Source organism: Choristoneura fumiferana, chromosome 11 (genome assembly GCF_025370935.1).
Source record: "Choristoneura fumiferana chromosome 11, NRCan_CFum_1, whole genome shotgun sequence".
Classification (NCBI taxonomy): domain Eukaryota; kingdom Metazoa; phylum Arthropoda; class Insecta; order Lepidoptera; family Tortricidae; genus Choristoneura; species Choristoneura fumiferana.
Window position 1 is genome coordinate 7,891,377 of NC_133482.1, and position 12,497 is coordinate 7,903,873.

General features: G+C 34.6%; 1 pseudogene; it reads right to left on the minus strand.

Annotated features, from left to right (window-relative positions):
• Positions 1-660: 660 nt before the first annotated feature.
• LOC141432985 (G-protein coupled receptor Mth2-like) lies at positions 661-8,823 on the minus strand (annotated as a pseudogene).
• Between the last annotated feature and the right edge of the window lie 3,674 nt (positions 8,824-12,497).

The following is a 12,497-nucleotide window of genomic DNA, read 5'->3' on the forward strand; positions in this document are numbered from 1 at the left end:
TCTGACACCGCGAGACTGCGTCACGTGTCGCAAACATGTTATCTGCGACCCACCATACAACAACAATTGACATTGAAAATTAAACCTTAATGTGTGATAGATAAAATCTTTTTTTTTAATCTTTTTTTTTTAATTTGAATGATCACTATTCCTTTTTCAAAAGATATAAATTATATTGCTAAATTATTTTCTTGCTCCTGTCAAACTGTTGGCGTTCTGCAGAATAAACCGCAACCCTGTCATCGTAACTGACACTGGCCCAAGCCTTAAGGCCGCCATTAAGGGGAATAATAATAATAACAATATGTACAAAGTTGATTGTTGTAACTACTTATACCTATTTTTGGTTTGAACGGAAACCTCAGTGCGCAAGTCTGCGTCGCACTTAGCCAGCTTTTATTTGAGCTCCTCGGCAGATGTCCCATACGGTGTAAAGGTTGACATATAAGTATTTAGATATAGTACGTAGCCATTTCAAGTTACCTGAGTAACTTTGAAAACCAGTTTAATCCTTGAAGTTTTTGCTCGATTGTGGAGGCTCGCTCGTATAATAAAGTTTCTCTTCCTATAGTACATAGGTAAGGTACCGTCTGGCGGATTAGGATAGTTATGAAATATTGTCTTTTTGGGTTCTATTACAAAATATTACAAGTTTCATGTGAAAATAGTATATTAAATTTTTCTTAGTACAAATAATCATTTGGTAACGAATTAACAATCTTATGTTTCTATATTTAATATAAATGTTATTAATGAATAATTACATCTGTGCAATTTTTTCTTGTATATGTTCATTATGTAGTAAGTTTATATATTTACACACTGACAAATTTATTTATCACATAAATATATAACTCTCTATCAAAACCTGGAGTATGTGCAGTGCAGTGCAGCTTCCATGCGTAAAAAATATATTTCTTTAACTTTACAATTCGGTAAATATATAAGTTTATTTTAAGTATCATTTACGGATATGACTTAAGTGTTTAATCTGTTGACATGCCTTTGACACCGCTTTGTTAAAACAAATAAAACAGTGTGAGTGAACAGTTCCGTCTGATTTACTGTCATTCGGTGCAAATGGAAAATCGTCCACTTGTATTGAACATTTAGAATTTAGACCAAAATGAATATCAACCAAAGGGAATTTTTTCAAAATGTAATTGTGCTGAAAAATATTTACAACCAAATTTATTTTTGTTGTAAATTAATTAAACCCAAATGGAATATTGTCCATTATGAATTAGTAGCTAAATTAAATAAGCAATAAGTGAATGTTGTTTAAATCAAGGCTTATTTTTTCTGCTTTGACGTATAATTTCGAGTTGTCCATTTTCCATTTGCATTTGCACCAAATGGCAGTAAATCTTCCGTCTATTATGGTGCTTAATTTAACTAAGTAACTTTAATGCAAAGTAATATACTATGCAAAATAAATGCACCAAAGCTATTTTTATTTTAATCACAAAAAAACACTGTTTTTTTTTAAATATGTAAAAGTTATTTTTTACTCTAATTATTCAGACATTATGCTACTATACTATAGTGCTAGCCATGTGCCATAAAGTGTGTACATTACCACTTTAATTTGTAAAAAAAAAAACTTTAAAAAAAGTAATACAAATAAGTCATAGTTTCAATTTATCATCTAGATTTGGAAAACACTTTTTTAAGTTCAACTCCTACTCGTATCTATCAAATCAACTAATAAATGCTCAAGTTAAGTCTTTATAACCTTATTTATTTTGAAAAGTATAGTATTTATAATGTTTTATTACTTTTAAAATATTACTACAGAAAATGAATATGTGACATTCAACAGCAGCATAACTCAGTAAACGCATAGCACAAAGTGTAGGTTTAATACATAATACTTAATATAGAACAGATCATGTTCATCATGTAACAATTAATAATAACTTAAAATTTACTAAGTACACTCAATCAATCAATCCAAAACTACAACTTAAATGTTAAAAACAACTAAAATGGACACACCACAAGAACCAGCAAATGTGCGATCGTGTGTATGACTAATTGACAATGCAGTTGCATCCACTAAATTATTTCAAACCATTATTGAAGATGTCTCAATGAATTTAAAACTAAAAAGTTTCTTCTGATTAGTGCTTATTAATATAAGTTAGCGCCAGCGCATATTATATAAAAACAGTCTAATTAAGGTAGACGTTAAATTCTCAACATGTTGGTAATGCTAGTATCAGTGTTATATTTAAATGTGGAACTTAAAATTAGATTAAGAATATGTTGCCTTTATCCGTTAATAGATGTTAACCCACTGACTATCGATACTGTTATTAAGAAGGTGGAAGGAATCCTTGTGATTTAGTATTATTATATTATTAATATTAACAGCAAAATACTCTAGTTCATCCTGCCCTCATCTCACTTAGACGACCAACAGGGACATTAATTACATTAATACTTAGAGAGATCCTTTTCAATATATCTTATGGTTGCCAATTACTATTCAAAAAGTCTAAAAGTAACTAAAATTACCATAGTACTGTTAAATAGCTATAAGACTTCTCCTTTGCTCTGACTATCGTCAATTATGTTTACCCTAAAATTACTATCCGTCTATAACGTTTAATTCACTGGTTGTAAAGTAGGTAGGTACCTACTTATTTTGGTTTTCTCCGTTCTCTTTCGTTGATCCATTTTTGTACCTATACCTTGATAGTGTGCCAGAATGTTTCCTCAGTAAGTACTGTTCAATTATAAACTGCTTCCAGTTTAAACTGTGCATTCAGTCAAGAATATACTTACATGAGATTTTTGAAACACTTCACTGGGTTTATATTCCATTAGTTGTTTTTGTCAAATCTTTCTTGTAAATATTCCGTTTAGTTGGTTTGAAAGAAATATTTCGTTCGTTGTTCACTCTGCCTCATTCAGGGCGTTCTGCTTGAGAAAACGCCGCTGTGTTTGTGGTATCAGGGCATTCTTAATATGTATGTCAGATTGCTTGAGAAAACGGCGCTGTGTTTGTGATATCAGTGTCAGCTTCTGTTCCAAAAAGCATCATTGAGCCAGCTGGTTCAAAAAAAATAGCCACGAACAGCATTTTTATTTATAATTTTAGTATATATAAGTGGATTCTATCAGTTTATCGCTGATTGTTTCGCTAAGATATTGCAATAAATATTGGTACTTCTGTAAGTTTTATCTCTTCAGTTGTAAGAATTGGCGCCTCTGCATCGTCTTTAAGTATTTACTTTTCTTCCAATGGCACAGCTATGGTGTGCGTGACTATGTCGTCTTCATCATCGGTCCCAACTGCCAGGTACCTCTCAGCCACGCCGTTCAAACAGCACAGCGCGTTTCGTTTATGCAGTGCCTTTACAACTCGCCGTCTGAACACCACCAGGGTCAAGAAGATTATGACACCTTGCAGACAATTGGTCAAGTCTGTTATTACCCTGAAATAACATCAAGTTTTGTTAGGTCTTTGTATGAGGATTGGATCTTAACTTGTTGTGTTTTAAGTATACTTAACCATAATTTATTTTCCTAAATTCGTACCTTTCGTATTCGTTTTAGTACGATTTCAAGGAATGAATGACTCAATAAGAAATTTAATCAGAATCAAATTGCCCAATCGGTTTTGGCAGATAATCTCTTAATATTGTTGACTTTTTGTAGGTAGTGTATATTATTATACATTATTAATGTTGTTAACCACAGCTTTTTTATATCATCGTATTAGATGTAACGTTTAAATCCTGAGTTCTTTAAATAATTCATATATTATGTAAATTAGGAAAATAAAAAATCATACCAAATGATGTGAGTTGGGGCAAGTGAGGTAACCATCTCGAAAATCCACGGCAAACCCATTACTATAAATAGCCTTAACATCATCGAGAACCTGAAATAGCATACAATATCTTAGTTTTATTAAATAAATGAATACGCGTCTTCGTTATAGCACAGTATATATATACTAGGTATTGGTACTGCCAACATTACTATGATGCCAACAAGATGTTATGATGAAATGGGATGTAATCAGTAAGGTGTTTTGACACTGACGCGTTGCTTTCTTTTAGATTTTGGTTAAAACTGTTCAGGAAATATTAAACAATACAATATTTTAAATTGTACGGCTACTTAATAAATATTTCTTACTTGTATCTCAATGCGCGCACGTGGCTGGAGGAGAAGGTATATTTCCACAGGAACACCGACGTGTACACGAATATAGCCGCGTTCGCCGCCATCAATATCGAGATCACGCTGTACATGTACATCCACATCCGTTTCAGATCTGAAAATACAACGCAACTCATCAGTAAATTAAAATGCTGATGTGAAACTAATTCGATTTTAACCAATAAGAAAGCCACAGCGACTATATGCTCGCCCAAAGATATCGAAGGGTCACGATCGCTTGATTGGCTTGATTCGTTGGGTTTCACGTCACGATGTTGTTAAATAATAGGTAAATATGTAAACATCATGTAAAAATTAGCACTATTATACTAAGTCCTCATCTAAGCATACACGAAAATAAAGACTCGAAAACAGACATTAGTATTTCATACTGACCCGACTAGGGATCGATCGTGGGACCTCAAGTTTCGTAGCCAGATTCTCTAATCACTAGCTATAGTATCGAACCTATATAGCTGTTTAACCTCCTCCTTTTTTGATTTCCGTTAGTAATTTTGAATGCCACTTACCTAAGAACCAGCAATGGTTGTGACCTATCCCTGGCTTTTCGTGATGGCCAGGGTGGTAGTTGACGATTATCAGGATCACAGTCAAGAGTATGGGCACCCCCCACGCGTATATAGAATACCAAAGGAACTCCCTCCGGCCGTAGCTGATTGATGACCGCCTTGAAAAATAAATTATTAAGTATGATTCTTAGTCATTGAGATAATAAACGATCGTGCTTGATGTAGCTTAGAAAATGCATAGAAATCTGTATAGGGTTTAAAATGCGTTCTCGTCTAGGCTAGGGTACGCATACCTCAAGCGATGATCTGAAGAGGGGGGGCGCGCTCCAACCGCGCGGCTAACGGCTGTGAGCATTATACTTCTTTTTATTAGCATTAGAAAGAAGGTAAGCGATCTTTACGTGTCTTTTTATTGAAAAACACTTAAAAATTAAGTCACAGCAAATAGTAACAATTAGCAAGGACATATGATCATTACCTACATGCTTTTGGTATCATAAGTATTTTTTAGCACAGAATAACTAATAGTATTACTATAAATAGTAATAGTTACTGTTGTTTTGAAAACGTTTTTTAATAAAAAGACTCGTCAAGATTGTTTACCCTTTTTCTAATGCTAAAAAAACGAAGTATAGTGTTGGTTGATTTACTTGGTAGCGGAAGGTATAATGGTCTCATAAGAGCAACTGTCGCGAGGTTTAGTTTTGTCTCAAATTGTTATACATAGGAAAAAGCCTGGGCTAGTTCAAATTAATTCATTAGGTACAGTCAAGTGCAAAGATATCGACACGGCCAAAGTATATATATAATATATAAACGACTTTATGCACTTAACATTAAGATCGTGTTTACATATCTATTTTGTCACTTTGGCCGTGTGTTATTATATCTTTGCACTTGACTGTAGTTTGTAAAGGTACAGTCGACGAAAACGAATCGCGTATCAGAGTGGAACCATTTGGCTGCAAATGTCATGTTGAAATTCCATACATCTGCCGAAAAAAACTTCATGACATTGGTTGAGAAAGGTTCCGCCCTGGCAATCGATTCAGTTTCCACGGCTCTGCTATTCGCTAAATTAGTGTGTAAACTCACTTTATGTTGATCAGAATTTGTATAGCTATTGCGTTCATCCAAAAGAAACTAGATATTATGAACAGATAAGTAACGAAACCTGAAACGAAACAAAAGGTTATATAAGTGTTTATTGATTTCACAGAGTGATTTGTAGCTGTAGGTATAACTAAAATAATCTACATAAGTACGTGGTAATATCGGTTGTTACTATTAAACTTGCATCAAATTTTAATTAAATACTCGTACATAAAAAAAAACTACTGAATTAATTAAAGGTAAAACAATAATTCAAACAGTCAAGTGCCAGTCGGACTCGTGCTAAAATCATGAAACAGACTGATTGAAATGAAAGCCAACACTTTCTTGTGAAATAAATAAGACTAATTATTATGTTGTGTGTAGGTATACTCGGAGAGTAAGTCGATAGTCAGACTCGCACTTTGCAGTTGCTGTAACATTCACCTCTGACAGCGCACCACGTCATGTCTGAATACTCCATTACTTTCAGCACACACGACATGGCATTGGCGATTGCCAGGCTGCTACATAGACTTATGATGCTTTTCCCTTGGACATCTCTGAAAGAAAATTATCATTTAGCCGGTGAACTAAGAGCTACTAATAGGTGCGAGAACAAAAGTGCTTGCTGCTTCAAATCATGCAAACATATTGTCCCAAAAATGTTTGACGTCACAATATAATATAATACCAGTTCTAGTTTTGTTATCCGATAAATACAGCCATGTCATATATTTTGAAATAAAATTATCGGTGTACCGATTGCATCTCAATAGTATTCGTATCTAAGCTCACTGAATATTATGATTATGACTTCTTACATACGTCATTGTTATTGCATCGATGTAAATCCACGGCAAGGTAGTCGAAAGTTTTGAAATGAAATTATAGGTGCACTGAATCTTAATAGTGCCTAACAGAATTATCATGACTACATCGGTACGTACTCGTAAGTAAAGTATTAATTACACAAGGCTAGCGATAATACCGGGGCTTTTTTAACGACTGCAGCGCGGCTATAACCCGTCATGGCGTAAATAACCATATCAAGCGAGGTTAGTTCCAGCCAAACATTTATAATCCTCATGAGGGGATCGGTAATAAATAATATCTCTTTACAAGCTTTTATTTGACCTACAACGTATGTACCTACTCGTATGTATGTGCGGATCATATCTTGCAACTGAATTTTGACCTACTTCCGGTGCTCAGATTAACTTAAAATTTGGCATACTTATGGAAATCCGGTGATAATACATTAATCTGACAGTGACATCCTCCCGGTAGTCTGACCAGGATCGTCTCCGCAGAACGGACCTCCTCAATAGTTAATGGCATGAACTTGAACGAGGTATGGCAGTGTAGTTTAGATGACAATGCAAAGTGCAGTCAACAAAAAGTAAAGTCAGCACGAAAGCTTGTATTAAAAATGTATTTTTTAACATAAACTTTTACCTGAGTTCTGGAAGGGATATGTAGACAAAAGCAGTAAGCGCTAAAAACACGCTCGACGTCGCCATACAGTATCCTAACACTTCTTCGCTCACAAATTTTGCTCCTCTTCGTCCTGGCATACAGCTATCACCGTTATTCTCGAACTATCGTTCTGCGTCTGAAGTCCGATGCAAAAACTGAAAACCATATGTGCATTTTATTAAGGGCTGACGCTACTGAGTGAACACAAACATCTTTGTTTAAAGACAGAGAGATATTCAGGTATATTTTTAGTTCAATGTAAGTATATTGTTATGTTGAGAAAGTAGGTAAATTACTACAAAGTTATCCCTCAACTAACTTTATTAACTGGCCCTTACCCGCGGCTTCGCAGGCGAAAACTATTAGGCATGGCAATTTGATTGAAATTTTGGGATTCCTCAAAAATTCCAATACATTACTTTTTTTCGGAAAGTTCCCAACTTTTTTTTTGCATGCCGCAAAAATTTCCGTGAAAATTCCCCAAATTACATCGAGAATTTCAGTAGCGTGGTATAAAAAGCCCAGCGTCAATTGTCATATGTCTCTAATCCTAGTAGAAGTTTTAATTTAACGCGTTAAGGTTGTATCAGAAAAGTTTAGTCGTTTTCTTACATTTTGTAACCTTCATGCAACTTTGTTTATTATTTTTTTCCGAACTTTCTACAAAGCTGAGTTCGAAACGCGTCAGTGTAGTGTGGTGGTGGTGATAGATAGGTTTGTGTGATTTGTGTGTGTTCTTACTTACAGTGTGGAGGTGTAGGAACTGCATACATTTCTTGCATAAAATTAGCTATCATAAGGTCGCGGGTGAGCAAAGAAATTCTTTTAGTTCTTCTACAAAGCATTACAAAAATTTCATATCAAAATTTGAAAGTTTCTATTCTTAAGAAAAATAAACTCAATTCAAGTATCTTACTTGATACTAAATGTAGACACTGTGGACTAACAGAACATCACAATGCTCATTCAGAAAAGGGGGCATCCATAATTATGTGAGACAATTTTGGCGATTTTTCGACTTAGGGGGTGGACTGAATATCAGCGCCGCGCTTACGCTTACGCTTGCACTCGCAGCAAATGCTGAGTCCGTTTCTTTGCTACAAAAAACTGTTTTAAGTACTGATTAGGTTTAGTGTATGTTTTTCTTTTTCAACTGTTTTTTTTTTTTTTTGTGGCAATAAATTATTACTTTCTTTTTTTCGTTCTTAATTTTTTTTACTAATAAATAAGTTAAGTTGGAATTTACTGCAGGAATGATTTTAATCAAACGTGTAATATCTTCTGAAGAGTACCCAAGCTGGTCCTTTATTAGCAGTATAATTCAGTGCTGGTTATAAAATGTATCAATTTGCCTTCATTTGGAGCTAGTATTTTGTGAAGAAGAGCATGATGCAGGTACTTACTTGCCTGGTGGAATTCTACTCCATTCAATAACTTCATCCAGCATGATGCCCAAAGTGGCGTCTGGATTCAATCTGACCATAAAATCGGTATCGTTTGCCAAGATAACTGTCATGTTATCAGAACACCGTAGTGAGAACGTCATCGTTGAGTTTTGTTCCTCGTTGAAGCAAATGTGTCTACCCTCCTCGTCCTCCAGTACATCGTCTGTTGTCTCTGAGCAGCAATAACTGCCATTTATAGCTGCTGTTATTCCAGTCAGCATAAAAAGAACACTTAAAATAATGACACCTTCACCCTTCATTTTTACAGCGTTTGTCCTTTAATCAGTTACAGCGATGATGGCATCTAAGGACAAAAAATGAAGGTTAATAAATGTTCTCTTGAAATTTCACCACGAACTTGATGCTGATGTGCTAATGACTGAATCACTTCGTCTCCATAAATTCACGTGCCATAAACATCTACATAACCGTGGTGTTTCTGGATTTTTTGAAATGTCATCTTATAGAATGCAGTAGGTTAGCTTAGGTTACTTTAACAGCAATGCAGCAATAAATCAGGAATAAATTAGTTTATGCAAATGCAAAACGGATACTGAATGACCTGGTCGCGCACAGCGCTGGTGAATCGCTGTTTCTTAACATGTCTCAGTTAGTGATATGGTTTCACGTACCCGTGTAAATTCAAGTTGAGCCAAAAACTCCAAAAAACCATCATATTGCTAGTTGACATGAAAATTATGCAAAATGAAATAAACGATATAATCGTTTAACATAGGTTCTTTCGTACCCGTAATAGGTAAATAGTAACTAGTTGTTATAATATAATAAATATATTTCGTAACTTGCCGTAATTTTTTTTCAGATCAAACTCAAAGATGTTTGATTTCATTGATATATATATCCGCAAAGCAAGTAACGCCTGATTCAAAGGTTATCTAAGACTGTATTTCAGATCAAATAATAGTACAACTTTGGAATTCAAATAATTAACGTCGGTAGGTATCGCGTCAGGTAAATATTAGTGCTTTTAAATTGATAATGATTTGTATTTGCAGTTGGACTCGCTTATCAGTAAATAATTAATTGATAATTTCAGTATTATTTCTTATTCAGTAAAAAACATTTTGAATCACTCCAAACTATCAACGAAACGTACCTACCTAAGTATTACAAATAATGCGATGAATTCCTCGAAAACACTTGTGAACTTGCACCTTTTAACACCTCAATTTCACGTGTTTATAACTTGTACTTGCCGACGCGTCTTAAAATTTCGATCAAAGCAACGTGCGTCCGCGTTCGGGCATTGCCACACTGGCACTGAACTGCGCGGGAGAATACTTATACGCTGCCAAAATAATTGAATAAATAAAACCATGAATGAATGAGTACTATAAATTGTATGCGCGTGATAGATAAGCATTTTTCATGGAATTTAAGCCCATTTCTTTCACTGGATTTGTTGTTCCGAAATATCCGCTTTCTACGGCACATTTTATTACGATGCCAGTCGGATTTATGTACCTATCTTTTTTTCTCATTAAGTTAGGAGATTCGACTGTCAAGTATATTTTAAAAAGTAGATAGACGAATTACTTAATACCTATCCTCCTCCTATTTTTAATTTTGTTTTTTCCTTTACATTCATAAGGGTTTGTAGCCTAAATTGAATAAAGATATTTGACTTGACTTGATTCATGTTCTAAAATTCACTTAATTTAATAAGCTTTAAAAAAATCAGTGAATATGTATTTATTAACCAAAATAAGGCTTGAAAGTAAGCAATAGTGAACGAGTTAGTTTGAAGGCCGACCCGAAGGGGAGGCCTTCGATATACTAGTAAGTTCATCTATTGCACTTTTGGCCGAGACTAAACATTGTGCTTTTCACGATCACTACTAGGAAATAAAAAATATTTATCACAAAACAAACAATAAGATCCAATGACTGCATTGCTCCTGCCGTCAAAGTCAAAGTCAAAGTCAAAATATCTTTATTCAATTTAGGCCATAACAAGCACTTATGAATGTCAAAAAAATCTACCACCGGTTCGGAAAACCTCTGCTGAGAAGAATTCGGCAAGAAACTCAACGAGGTATATATATTTTTTTTAAAACAGATTTACAATATTATTAAATGATATGTATACATCACAAGTATTTAACACAACTTTATTTTTAACACAGTAGGTTCGCTATTTGAAGGGATCGCTAATGCGGATCGGAATTATTTCCAAATATCCCTGTCCATGATATAATCATTAACTTTATAATACGCCTTTGATATTAATGTCTTCTTGACAATAGATCTGAATTTTGTATCCGTTTCATTTAATATTTTTGGAATTTTATTATAAAAACGTATGCAATTTCCCAGAAAGACTTTTTGGTTTTAGCCAGTCTGTAAGATGGAACTTTAAGCTTCCCTGTGTTTCTAGTAGCCTTTGGCTTATCGACGTTAGTGGAAAATCACATATGTTCTTCCTAACATACATGATTATTTCAAAAACATAAAGCGACGGCAGGGTTAGGATATCTGTTTCCTTAAAAAAAGATCTTAAAGATTCACGCGTCTTCAAATTATAAATTGCTCTAATTGCAATAAGATAAAAATTGACTCAATGTCTGCAGCAGATCCCATAAAATAAGGCCGTACGAAATAATGCTATTAAAGTAAGCAAAATACACCACCGTGCCGTCGCCACATCGGTTAGCTGCCGTATTTTCCAAACTGCAAAAGCAGCAGAGCTCAATCTACCCGCGATTGCTGTGACGTGAGGTCCCCACTGTAGTTTAGAATCGAGCGTTATTCCTAAAAATACTGTTGATTTTACAAATTCAATAGTTTGACCATTTAACTTTATATTAGAAACTGAATTCGAGCTAGATGAATTTATCAACGAGAATTTAATACATTTAGTTTTCTTAGGATTTAGTAACAAATTATTGGCAGCAAACCATGCGGATATCACGGACAGGGTTTCATTGGGCTCAATGAAGTCGGTATCTTTTCTACTAACCTTGAACAGTAAAGACGTGTCGTCAGCAAACATAACTATACCCGACTTTTGGCTTACCATATAAGTAAGGTCATTTACATAAATAAGATACAGGAATGGGGCAAGAATGGATCCTTGAGGCACTCCCATTTCGACCACAGATCCCTCCGATACCGTTCCGTTAATCGCTACCTTTTGCTTTCTTTGTGTGAGGTAAGATTTAATGAGTTCTATCATGATCCACACAATCAAAAGCTTTCGAAAGGTCGCAGAATACACCTATAGCGTCATGTGATTCCTCCCAAGCTTGCAATATGAATTTAACTAAACTATGACCCGCTGTAGTAGACCTGCCTTTTGTGAATCCGAACTGCTGTTGATGCATGATTTTATGGGTATTAAAATGCGAGATCATTTGCGTCAGCATTATTTTTTCGAATATTTTGCTAAACGCTGATAGGATGGACACAGGACGATAATCAGAGGGATATCTTTATCACCTGATTTAAAAATAGGAACTACTTTACTATATTTCATCAAATCTGGAAATACGCCTTCATCTATACAGTTATTAAAAATAAATGCTAAAGTTGGAGCAACGACATCTAATGGAATGTAGAACCTTAACTGAGACGCCCCACAAGTCTTCCGTTTTTTTACTTTCAATAATCTAAAAGTCTTAATGATGTCACAGGGAGAGACATGCGTGAATTTAAATTACTTAAGTTTGGAATAGATACATTTTGTTTTAAGAGCGATTCAGCTAACTTTGAGGAAGACGCGAGACATTTTGTCGTTTCGATGGGGATTTTAGAG